Below are 14,551 nucleotides of genomic sequence, written 5' to 3'. Positions count from 1 at the left end.
TGCGATGCCGATATGCGATGAATGACGTGGCTAATCGGTGATCGCGATCGGCAATGTTATGCGCATGATTTAACAATTCTTAATATGCCGATATGTGGTGAAGAGTGGACCCGATAATTTTATGTTGAAAATTTGATAACATATCGGATCCGAAACATCGGCCTCCTTTAAAGTTATACTCCTACCATTATTGCGATTGAATAGACGCGATATTTTTTTATGAATTTGCTTTGAATTTCATATTGGGTCTGGAATTATGTGTTTATCGCAATATCAGTAAACTCGATTATCGAAGATCGGCGATTCATGTTCATGGAAGTATACTTCACTTGGAAAGCTCCGATATGCGAAATGCAATATGGCATATGAGTAAGATAATACATCGGAGGTCTTTGATGAACGAAGAAATGCTAAGAGCTACTTCCGATGAAATCTTATGATGCGAATGGTCTTATGATATTCCTTGAAATTTCAATTGGGTTTTCTAAGTGAGTAAAAGCAAAGCTACAAAAATGCTTGAATTCTAATAAATCAGAATTAAATTTCCCTGAACCTGTTTGCAAATTTGAAATGAGTTCCCTGCTTACTTCAAGTCTTGAAAAGAAATAAAAACCTGCGAATAAAACAGAACATAAATAAAAAATAAACTAAGGAAAAGAGAAACTAATAAGAGATGAGAACGAGCTTGCAAATGCATACCTGGAAGGAAATTGTCTGCAAATTTTACCTTATGAATCTTCAAATTCTTCCTTCGGTTTATCAAATTTTCCCTTCATTTCAAATCATCTCATTATTTATTCTAAATCTAAGTGTGCAATCAGCCTAAACAAAATCTGTTTATTCATGTTCAGGAAATATAAAATTTATCAGAAATAAATAATAAACTATGCTTCCCTTTCAAATTGAAACAACAATTTATTACCTCTGCTCATTCCGAATTAATCTTGAGAAAAAAATCTGTATTGTTATAGTGACTTTTTAATAATGCCTTTAGTAAATAGACATGATGCGTTTTTACAGCATCAGATAATAAACTAAAGATTAGAATGAGATTAGGCCACTAATTGTAGAAAAATGTCAAAACAGATTTAAATGTGTGCACTTGGCAAAATGGGCATCCTTAAGATCAGCGTTTGGCAAATTCCGAGGAATATAATATGAAGTTCATATGATTGCTGTGAAAGGTTGGACTGACTAATAATGATTAGAATTAGGCTTATCATAGTCAATCACACATCTCATGGGATAATGGGATCATGAAGCTTTTATATCCTCACTATATAAATTTCAAAAGAAGATCTTAGAAAGAAATCTCGAAATAAAGAAAAGTGGCTTTGAGGCAATTGATGCCAAGTGCATCTATAATTGAATTTAATCAAGAGATTATTCAGAATAGGCAGAGTAGAGGTATTGTTGTAAGAAATTAGAAAAAGGAAAGCAAGAATTAAAATTTTCTGATAGGGAAAAATGTTTCCACTGGACATGTATGAGAAGGCTGATTGCTTTGTTTTATTTTTTAATCTACAGAACTATTGCAAATAAATTAACTACATAAAACAAGCTAACTAAATTAATTCTACTCCTATTCTAACCATATGCATGAGAATGACTAGGTATAGTCATATTTCCAGTGTAACCATTCTCTCATTTTTATTCCTGCGTTTATGTACAGTTCAAATGTTAGTAATAAGAATAAAAATCTAATTAAACTAAGGAAAATAAATCTGAAATAAGAATGTACAGTTATTGTTAGCAACTTAATTAAAATCTCTTTCTCATGAAATTTCCTTTCCAATTCGATACCAATTGGATCGCAAAAATTTGGATGGATTTCCATTAAGGATGGGGAAATGTTCAAGGGAAGAGATAACAGGCCGAATTGTGGATATGAGTTTTGAAATTCAAAGGCCTGGAAAGAATTGTTAGTATTATGTACAAATGTTAAATCAGTGACAATTTTCTTTGAAGGAAAAACTTCCAAATAATCTTCAAATGAGTCAATGAAAAATGAATGGAAGTTTGTCAAATGACATGGAAAATTATTAATTAAATTGAATAGCTGGCCAGATTGCAAAAATACACTCTCTTGTTGATATTGCCTTTGAAAAAATAGAAGCTTCTGATGAAATATTAGCATTGATTTAAATTGGAATATTAATATCTTTCGATGCTGATGATTATAATATGAAACTTGAATTTCCCAATTGGGCAATGCATCGATTGAGTGTTTGATAGTAAGGCGCTCAATATGCCAGCGGAAAGTGTGAAAATTTTGCAAAATAAAATCAGAAAATAAATCTAAGTTTAAACAAAATAGCTGTGAAAGAAAAACTAAAATGAAATCATTATTTGTACAACTAATGTTACAGCACATTTGGGATCGTTTTGAAATTATTTCATTTTCACAAGGAATGGCCAAAATTATGGAATTTGAATAATTTTGAATTCCAACTTGTGAAATAGAAAACGAATTATGATTATGAATAGGAATGAGAGTTTGATCCTCATATGAATCATAAATTGGACTGTTTTCAAGAATATTGAAATCATGAAGATAATTAGCTACTCTAAAATGAGGATTGGTTGGGATAATTTCTAAATTGAAGCGTTCCTCATTCTCATATGTTATTTGAATTTTATCACGAGGATTCTCTTGAGAAAAATTGAAATCAACATCTTCAATATCAGAGTAATCATCATAAATGACCTCACAAGACTCTCTAGGATTCCCTTCGTTTTCATCCAATATATCCAAACAAGAAGGAACAAGAATTTCATGTTCATTAATGGCAAAAGAATGATCAATTATTGTTTCTTTATCTTGATAAAAATTTAATGGTAATTCATTTAGATCAACCTCTTTAATTTCTGAAATATCATTAATACCAGGAGGAGAAATATTACCATTATTGAAAATATCAGGATAAAGGGAAAAATGTGAACCTGAAACAATGCATTTAAAACTGTCTCTGTTTGAGAGCTCTTGTGCATTATGCTCATTGTAAATTTCAGATTGCAGATCATTCCTTTGTGTGCATATGCTTTCTTGGAGAACGCTGCTTTGCTGCTCTGATTTTGGCATTTGCTCATTATGGAGAAATTCAGAAATTTTTACAGCAGTTTGCATTTTGATTGCTGTTTGTACTTGCTGATTTGCGATTTGATTTTCCGAATTTACTTCAAAGCAGCTTTCAAATTTCAAGGCGGCTTTTTCCCCAAAATTGCTATTGTTGTCTTCTTGCATTTGAATGGAAATACTTTCCAAGCTTTGTAAAACCACTTCATCACCATTTATTTGCACATCCAAATTGGGATTCTCATTTGTATTGGAAGGGGATGGAACAAAGCTTGAAACAATTTCATATGGATTGGGAATGGTTGGAAGAGAACTAATATATTTAAACCAATCTAATGATTCTTCTTCCGTAGGTTTATCTTCGTCGCTAAATCTTAAACAATTCAAGTGAAATCGAATACGAAAATCATTAACAGATTCATTTTTAAACCTTCGTAGATATTCAATTTCTTGACATACCTATTCATAATCGTAGCCGTCAAATTTACAAATGAAAATTGTAACAAATTGATCCCAGCTATGGATTGAGGCAACTGGAAGAGTTTTACACCAGTTTCTGGCTTTTGCCGCAAATGTGAGAGTAAAAATTCTGCATAAAATGCCTTCATCAATTCCTTGAAAATCATAATTTGAAACATTTTGAATAAATTGAAAGACATGGTTAAAAGCAGAAGAATTTCTCTTACCATTGAACTTTGCCTGAGACAAGAGTCTTACCACTTCGGGTGGAGTATTGGAGGATGCACGCCCATGAATACAACTCCAAATTGGAAGTTTAAGAGGAGCCATAAACAAAATGTTAAAATTGAAAAGACTTCTAATAGACAAATTTCTCAGGCCGTCCTTCTAGCGCCATTTTGTTGAGGCCTCGAAAATCGCTGCAACAACATTGGGGGATAACCACCCGGTCCGGACCTTAAAAGCAGCTCCTTTTCCGTTTGGTGTGGTGGCTCCGACTGTTCATCTAGGTCCAGTTACCTTCTCCCTATTGCTATTGGTTTATAATGTATCTTTAACTACCAATAGACAGGGACATCAGATCACTTCTTCTTGCTGATCAGGCAAGAGAATGACCCTTAAGCTGATTTGGGTTCAGCCAAGCCTCAACTAAAGTTTTGCCTCTTTGAGGAGAGGACTTAAAAGAATGAAAAACTACTCTAAATGCAAACTTATTCTATGATGCAAGCAAAAGAAACTAATCTAAATCCTATCTTAATTAGGCAGATATAGATCTAACCCAACTAAGAGCAAGATAATTAAAGTATTGGGATTTAGATATGTCTTGTTTATAATGAATACCAAGTTAATGAAGTAGTTCACTTAACTGATATTATGGATAACAAAACAAATCCTATTGAGACCTTTAAACTGAAATAATAAATCAATAACATTCAGGAAGTAGTTCACATAAATGATATTGATTATCAAATCAGCAAATCCAATAACTAAACAATAATATGTGGAAATAGTTCACAACATATTACCACTCAATAAATCAGTTTTAATAAGGCAGATTTCTGAGTAAATAGTTACTCAGAAATCAGAAATTAATCCATAAGAACAGAGATACATAATAACAAGATTGAGACAAATTACCCATATTGACAATAGTGCACAAACATGAATAAAATGACACATTCATATCACCATAAAATTAAAACTGATATTTGAAACAGTAGTATTAGAAATACCAATTTATTGCATCCATTTCTCTGTCCTTGGTCTCCAACAGCCCTTTACATTGCTTGAACTTCTGCTTTCAAAACTAGAGCCACAATAGTGCAAGCTTTGTTCTTCATGCATAATTCAATATACAAAGGGAAAATCCTCAATAATCCCCCAGATCTGAGATTTTTCACTCCTCTCTCCTACAACTCTAAATTCCAATTACAATAGTGCTTTTAGAAGCTCTAAAATTGCAGAGGAGAGCAGCCCTTATTCCATTCTGCAATCTGTTATTTATAGTCTTTGTAAAAGAATGTTTAGAGAGGAGAGTTTGTTCAAGAGAATTATGCTAAATCCAATTTTATTTGCTCCTAATTCTGATCTTCAATTGCTGGAGCTTTCTCATTGATTGAGATTCTTTTTCCATATTTCTTCCACTGTTTTCCTGCAAAAGAAATCAAAATAAATTAAAATGCAATCAAAATATCATTTCTGGCAATTAAATCAAACCCAATCAAATTCTATTTAAATAAATAATTAAAAACAAAATATAAGCTATGTATTGATGCTTGGAATGATTTGATTGGCAAAGGATATCATTGGCCCATGGATCTGCAATTAGAAGAGGCTTTGGACAAATGAAATTGAAAACAATAACTCAGAAAATTGATTTTGTTTCCAAAATTCGGAGCCTGATCTTCTGCCTGATTTTTGGCCCAATAAATGATCAAATCTGTTGGTGAAACCTCCTTCAAAATGTTCTGCTTGATTTTCTCTTTCCAATGAGCTGAGCCTCATTTGGCCAAGTAGAACTCAATTTATGAGCTTCCAAAGTTGATGGGTCAAATCTGATATAAATCTGGAAATTCTGTTGCTGGGCTAAAAATCAGAATTTGAATTAAAAATCTAATCCTGAATTAGTCCTTAATTAATTCTAATTTAATTGCTAATCATAAACTAACTAACGAATATCTAATTAACTATTTATAAATAAATTAAATCTAATTAAAACTAATTCTAAATAATATTTAAATCTAAATTAAATTAATTAATTAAATGTTATAAATTAATTAATCTGAACTATTAATTAAATAATATATATTAATTTAACTAATATAATATATTACATATTATTAATTAATTAATATAATGTAATATATATAATATACTAATATTAATATACGTTAAACTACACTACTTCTTACCTATATAAAACACTAAAACTAACATATTACCATAACTAATATACTAACCTCACTCTTATTCACTCCATTTCACTCATACGTATGAGTGGGTTTAAAAACCTTCAAAATTAATACAAAACTTTAAAAACACGCTTTGGCTTTAATCCCCAGGGTTTATGCTTTATCGCTTATCGGCATTTCGGGGAGAAAGAGATATCGACGTCTTTTAAGAAATGTAATGTTTTAAAGCCCGATGCGATATCATGTTTATGCCCGATGCGATATATAAAAATACCTTTGTGTAATCGGTGATCGGGGTATGGAGGTGTCGTGGCCTCTCATTTAAAATGATGCGAAATGCCGATGCGATATATCGCATCAAGGTGATTAAATGAGTTTATCGGGGCTCTTTGAAATTGGTTGTGAAATAGAATTCCCGATGCAATTATTTTTTATATTTTTATTTTTTTTGTTTTAAATTTTAATTTAATTAAATTAATTATATAATATATTAATTAATTTAATTAATTTAAAATTTAATTTTAAACTTAATTTTTTTATTTTTTTGTTTTATTTTTATGAATACAAGTTTCTAAACTATAGCTAAAAATAAATGAAAAATAAACTACAGCCACTTGAATGTTTGGTTTTTCGAGACTAAGATTTGATTAGAAAATTGGAGTGAATTCCTTAAGTCCCGATGCTTAATTATTTGGCTGCATAATGAAAAATGTTAGTAAAATCCTCTACGAGTTAATATTTAAACTAAATGCGTTATTGGACAAATTTATTTACAAAATGCGATATTGTACATTTTATGCTTTTTTAACCCAGGCTAGATAAACGATGAGATTTCAAAGGAGTGCCATTTTCAAACCAGTTCACCAAATGAGGTGAAACAAGCGTCAATGTTAAGCTTATAAAAAATCGATTCTAACAAAGCAATCAAAACAAGAATCCAAAGAAAACTAAAAATTAACGAAAGCGTAGGGCAATCAAAAAATAAAAATCAAAAAGGTGCCTAGCCCAAATTTTTATAGAAAGGGTCTCCATTATTCGAAGCGGACGCATCAATAATGGGGGTGTTGTGTTTTTACCACAACAATTGGCGACACGCGGGAGAAGAACCAGTTATCTCTGCTTGATATGAATGAGATTTTCCTAAAATTAAAGTAAAAATAATTAAAGAAGAGAAAATATTGCGTGAAATGCTTGACTAGGTTCATTAGTCTGACTAAAAGTAAGAATCATCTAACTGTAATTTTTCTTAAAATTTCTCATAAATTAAAATATTTCAAAACTCTACATCAGTCCTTAATTAGTTGTAGAGATAAAGCAGGGGTCACTTTACAGCTTAGCTTTTAAAATATAGTCATTTGTCACAAGTAGAGCCACTGCTGCCCGCAAACATCTATAGTCTCGGCAGGGTTACTTTTTCAATCATCAATGATTCAGAATCCCATCTTTTCAAGAATTATTGACCTAGAGATAAATCCATTTATATATGTATTACTTTTTATTTTTATTTATTTATTTATTATTTTTTTTTTTTATTAAATCTTAAAAGCCATTGTCCTAGTATGGTAGCCAGATAGTTGACAATGCCATTCACTGGTTAAAATTGGACTGAACAAGCTGGCTCGTGATGAGACCCCTTGTCTTATAATTGTTTTTCAATCATAAGCCATTACCCTGGTTTGTTTAGCAGTGTTGGTAATGTCAGCCTATTTTCCCCTATGATCATGGTAAGCAGGCTCACGATGAGACCTCTTATCTTTTAAGTTTAAATATATTTCTGGATTATACTCTAGAAAAATAAGACTTTTTGAGACAGGGAGAATCATTGACTCCTTAAGAGTTAAGAATGACAATTTCAGAGTTAAAGGTGCTTTGCTGTAAAGCGTCTTTACTTGGTTAAAAATAACTTTTCTTGACTGATAATAGAATTCTGAAAGATCTTAATAAAATTTTGAAATCTCAAAATGATTACAATTTGATGAAAAAGAAATTTTCAGATTTTATGATACTTTGCCAACTTCTCTTGATTGGTAATCTCTTCCTTAAGTATGTCTACCTTTATAATAAGAAAATCAAACTTCATTAAGAGATTTAAGAAAAAGCTAATGGGTGACTATTAACAATTTTTCTCCACGTATCCTGAACGTTGTTAGGTAACCAGAAGACCTTCCATATAAATCACGGCAAAATCACCAAAATCAAAACTGAAATCCAAAAGAAAAGAAGTCTTATGCTAAAATGAGAAAAGAAATCAGCAATAAAAATAAAAAACAAAGAAATCCCTAAAAATGGGAAGGAAAATCCAAGTTTCGCATGATAAACTCAAGCAAGAATGTTTATACCAATGCCTCAACAATATGAAGAAAAAGAAAATAAGCATGTAATCATTCCTTCTCATGTTGAGAGTTAGAAAAACATACCTTGCAGAGTTGTGAATACTTTAGGCTTTTAGATAACAGTGATCGTAAAATTCAGCCACAATGAATAATTTCTGTTTGATATGAATCTTCTTGTTTCCAAGCATTATCTTAATCATTTTCTAAAAAGGAATGCTTGAAGAAACAGATTAAAGGTTCAAAAACTTCCTGGTGTAGCTGTTTCGATGAAGATTATCGCTGCTTATTGAAATAAAGCCAGGAGAAGAGTATGGACTTTGAAAATATGATTCGGCAGAAGATTGAAAAATTTTGTGAAGAGCTGCAAAACAGAGTTTTATATCAGCATAATTTAAAAACAAAAATTGAAACTAGCGTGATGAAATGAGAATTAATGAATGTGGGCACATGAATCTTACCATTGGATAATTGTTTTTGATCTTACCTGAAAGGTGTCAATTTCTCCAAACTAACTGACTTCTTATTTTAATTAACATTAAAAACATGAAGAAGTCACACTAACCAAAATCTTGTAACCCAAAATCATTATTTATTTTATTTACACTAAAGCAAGCAGTAAGACGTAAAAATGAAATGCCTAGTGTTCAAGGGAGTTGAAATTAAAGCAAATGCATCAAAAATGAGAATGAGAATTTGCAGCAATGACTGTTTCTCAAAATATCACAAGTTTCATATAAATTCCATGATTTTGTAAATAGTTCGGAATCAAGACCAAATCTACTATAATAAAATTTTAAATATGAAGATAGAGAGGTCTTGAATTCCGTTTTTAATTATGGAATTATATATTTAAACTAAAATGTATGAGAAATTGAAATACTTTCAATATGCTGCAAATTGGTCATTAACTGCTTTCTTACCATAGTGGTTACCCAAGCTCGCTTTTAAAATAACACAATGTCGTATCGGATGATTCACATAACATGTTTCTTTACCATGCTTCAAATTTAATTTGCAGAACTTCACCTTTATTGCTATGCCATTTATCGATTAAATGTTAATGGCTCAAAGGCATGCATTGGAAGCTATCGCATTGAAGATTGCATTGGCAAATTTATTGTGCTACCCGTATCGCAAAACGCACATCGTAGATTCAGAGAAGTGACATGAGCATAAAAATGTGATGAATATGATTGCACTATCGGCGATGCGATGGATGACGTAAATCGGCGATCGGCAATCTTAAGCACCCGATGTAACACAATATGATTGTTGCGATGCCGATATGCGATGAATGGCGTGGCTATTCGGCGATCGCGATCGGCAATGTTATGCGCATGATTTAACAATTCTTAATATGCCGATATGTGGTGAAGAGTGGACCCGATAATTTTATGTTGAAAATTTGATAACATATCGGATCCGAAACATCGGCCTCCTTTAAAGTTATACTCCTACCATTATTGCGATTGAACAGACGCGATATTTTTTTATGAATTTGCTTTGAATTTCATATCAGGTCTGGAATTATGTGTTTATCGCAATATCAGTAAACTCGATTATCGAAGATCGGCGATTCATGTTCATGGAAGTATACTTCACTTGGAAAGCTCCGATATGCGAAATGCAATATGGCATATGAGTAAGATAATACATCAGAGGTCTTTGATGAACGAAGAAATGCTAAGAGCTACTTCCGATGAAATCTTATGATGCGAATGGTCTTATGATATTCCTTGAAATTTCAATTGGGTTTTCTAAGTGAGTAAAAGCAAAGCTACAAAAATGCTTGAATTCTAATAAATCAGAATTAAATTTCCCTGAACCTGTTTGCAAATTTGAAATGAGTTCCCTGCTTACTTCAAGTCTTGAAAAGAAATAAAAACCTACAAATAAAACAGAACATAAATAAAAAATAAACTAAGGAAAAGAGAAACTAATAAGAGATGAGAACGAGCTTGCAAATGCATACCTGGAAGGAAATTGTCTGCAAATTTTACCTTATGAATCTTCAAATTCTTCCTTCGGTTTATCAAATTTTCCCTTCGTTTCAAATCATCCAATTATTTATTCTAAATCTAAGTGTGCAATCAGCCTAAACAAAATCTGTTTATTCATGTTCAGGAAATATAAAATTTATCAGAAATAAATATTAAACTATGCTTCCCTTTCAAATTGAAACAACAATTTATTACCTCTGCTCATTCCGAATTAATCTTGAGAAAAAAATCTGTATTGTTATAGTGACTTTTTAATAATGCCTTTAGTAAATAGACATGATGCGTTTTTACAGCATCAGATAATAAACTAAAGATTAGAATGAGATTAGGCCACTAATTGTAGAAAAATGTCAAAACAGATTTAAATGTGTGCACTTGGCAAAATGGGCATCCTTAAGATCAGCTTTTGGCAAATTCCGAGGAATATAATATGAAGTTCATATGATTGCTGTGAAAGGTTGGACTGACTAATAATGATTAGAATTAGGCTTATCATAGTCAATCACACATCTCATGGGATAATGGGATCATGAAGCTTTTATATCCTCACTATATAAATTTCAAAAGAAGATCTTAGAAAGAAATCTCGAAATAAAGAAAAGTGGCTTTGAGGCAATTGATGCCAAGTGCATCTATAATTAAATTTAATCAAGAGATTATTCAGAATAGGCATAGTAGAGGTATTGTTGTAAGAAATTAGAAAAAGGAAAGCAAGAATTAAAATTTTCTGATAGGGAAAAATGTTTCTACTGGACATGTATGAGAAGGCTGATTGCTTTGTTTTATTTTTTAATCTACAGAACTATTGCAAATAAATTAACTACATAAAACAAGCTAACTAAATTAATTCTACTCCTATTCTAACCATATGCATGAGAATGACTAGATATAGTCATATTTCCAGTGTAACCATTCTCTCATTTTTATTCCTGCGTTTATGTACAGTTCAAATGTTAGTAATAAGAATAAAAATCTAATGAAACTAAGGAAAATAAATCTGAAATAAGAATGTACAATTATTGTTAGCAACTTAATTAAAATCTCTTTCTCATGAAATTTCCTTTCTAATTCGATACCAATTGGATCGCAAAAATTTGGATGGATTTCCATTAAGGATGGGGAAATGTTCAAGGGAAGAGATAACAGGCCGAATTGTGGATATGAGTTTTGAAATTCAAAGGCCTGGAAAGAATTGTTAGTATTATGTACAAATGTTAAATCATTGACAATTTTCCTTGAAGGAAAAACTTCCAAATAATCTTCAAATGAGTCAATGAAAAATGAATGGAAGTTTGTCAAATGACATGGAAAATTATTAATTAAATTGAATAGCTGGCCAGATTGCAAAAATACACTCTCTTGTTGATATTGCCTTTGAAAAAATAGAAGCTTCTGATGAAATATTAGCATTGATTTAAATTGGAATATTAATATCTTTCGATGCTGATGATTATAATATGAAACTTGAATTTCCCAATTGGGCAATGCATCGATTGAGTGTTTGATCGTAAGGCGCTCAATATGCCAGCGGAAAGTGTGAAAATTTTGCAAAATAAAATCAGAAAATAAATCTAAGTTTAAACAAAATAGCTGTGAAAGAAAAACTAAAATGAAATCATTATTTGTACAACTAATGTTACAGCACATTTGGGATCGTTTTGAAATTATTTCATTTTCACAAGGAATGGCCAAAATTATGGAATTTGAATAATTTTGAATTCCAACTTGTGAAATAGAAAACGAATTATGATTATGAATAGGAATGAGAGTTTGATCCTCATATGAATCTTAAATTGGACTGTTTTCAAGAATAATGAAATCATGAAGATAATTAGCTACTCTAAAATGAGGATTGGTTGGGATAATTTCTAAATTGAAGCGTTCCTCATTCTCATATGTTATTTGAATTTTATCATGAGGATTCTCTTGAGAAAATTTGAAATCAACATCCTCAATATCAGAGTAATCATCATAAATGACCTCACAAGACTCTCTAGGATTCCCTTCGTTTTCATCCAATATATCCAAACAAGAAGGAACAAGAATTTCATGTTCATTAATGGCAAAAGAATGATCAATTATTGTTTCTTTATCTTGATAAAAATTTAATGGTAATTCATTTAGATCAGCCTCTTTAATTTCTGAAATATCATTAATACCAGGAGGAGAAATATTACCATTATTGAAAATATCAGGATAAAGGGAAAAATGTGAACCTGAAACAATGCATTTAAAATTGTCTCTGTTTGAGAGCTCTTGTGCATTATGCTCATTGTAAATTTCAGATTGCAGATCATTCCTTTGTGTGCATATGCTTTCTTGGAGAACGCTGCTTTGCTGCTCTGATTTTGGCATTTGCTCATTATGGAGAAATTCAGAAATTTTTACAGCAGTTTGCATTTTGATTGTTGTTTGTACTTGCTGATTTGCGATTTGATTTTCCGAATTTACTTCAAAGCGGCGTTCAGATTTCAAGGCGGCTTTTTCCCCAAAATTGCTATTGTTGTCTTCTTGCATTTGAATGGAAATACTTTCCAAGCTTTGTAAAACCATTTCATCACCATTTATTTGCACATCCAAATTGGGATTCTCATTTGTATTGGAAGGGGATGGAACAAAGCTTGAAACAATTTCATATGGATTGGGAATGGTTGGAAGAGAACTAATATATTTAAACCAATCTAATGATTCTTCTTCCGTAGGTTTATCTTCGTCGCTAAATCTTAAACAATTCAAGTGAAATCGAATACGAAAATCATTAACAGATTCATTTTTAAACCTTCGTAGATATTCAATTTCTTGACATACCTATTCATAATCGTAGCCGTCAAATTTACAAATGAAAATTGTAACAAATTGATCCCAGCTATGGATTGAGGCAACTGGAAGAGTTTTACACCAGTTTCTGGCTTTTGCCGCAAATGTGAGAGTAAAAATTCTGCATAAAATGCCTTCATCAATTCCTTGAAAATCATAATTTGAAACATTTTGAATAAATTGAAAGACATGGTTAAAAGCAGAAGAATTTCTCTTACCATTGAACTTTGCCTGAGACAAGAGTCTTACCACTTCGGGTGGAGTATTGGAGGATGCACGCCCATGAATACAACTCCAAATTGGAAGTTTAAGAGGAGCCATAAACAAAATGTTAAAATTGAAAAGACTTCTAATAGACAAATTTCTCAGGCCCTCCTTCTAGCGCCATTTTGTTGAGGCCTCGAAAATCGCTGCAACAACATTGGGGGATAACCACCCGGTCCGGACCTTAAAAGCAGCTCATTTTCCATTTGGTGTGGTGGCTCCGACTGTTCATCTAGGTCCAGTTACCTTCTCCCTATTGCTATTGGTTTATAATGTATCTTTAACTACCAATAGACAGGGACATCAGATCACTTCTTCTTGCTGATCAGGCAAGAGAATGACCCTTAAGCTGATTTGGGTTCAGCGAAGCCTCAACTAAAGTTTTGCAGGAGAGGACTTAAAAGAATGAAAAACTACTCTAAATGCAAACTTATTCTATGATGCAAGCAAAAGAAACTAATCTAAATCCTATCTTAATTAGGCAGATATAGATCTAACCCAACTAAGAGCAAGATAATTAAAGTATTGGGATTTAGATATGTCTTGTTTATAATGAATACCAAGTTAATGAAGTAGTTCACTTAACTGATATTATGGATAACAAAACAAATCCTATTGAGACCTTTAAACTGAAATAATAAATCAATAACATTCAGGAAGTAGTTCACATAAATGATATTGATTATCAAATCAGCAAATCCAATAACTAAACAATAATATGTGGAAATAGTTCATAACATATTACCACTCAATAAATCAGTTTTAATAAGGCAGATTTCTGAGTAAATAGTTACTCAGAAATTAGAAATTAATCCATAAGAACAGAGATACATAACAACAAGATTGAGACAAATTACCCATATTGACAATAGTGCACAAACATGAATAAAATGACACATTCATATCACCATAAAATTAAAACTGATATTTGAAACAGTAGTATTAGAAATACCAATTTATTGCATCCATTTCTCTGTCCTTGGTCTCCAACAGCCCTTTACATTGCTTGAACTTCTGCTTTCAAAACTAGAGCCACAATAGTGCAAGCTTTGTTCTTCATGCATAATTCAATATACAAAGGGAAAATCCTCAATAATCCCCCAGATCTGAGATTTTTCACTCCTCTCTCCTACAACTCTAAATTCCAATTACAATAGTGCTTTTAGAAGCTCTAAAATTGCAGAGGAGAGC

Source organism: Pinus tabuliformis, chromosome 8 (assembly GCF_031772625.1).
Source record: "Pinus tabuliformis cultivar Carrire ecotype Pingquan chromosome 8, CPIR1, whole genome shotgun sequence".
Classification (NCBI taxonomy): domain Eukaryota; kingdom Viridiplantae; phylum Streptophyta; class Pinopsida; order Pinales; family Pinaceae; genus Pinus; species Pinus tabuliformis.
This window is presented reverse-complemented; position numbering follows the sequence as displayed.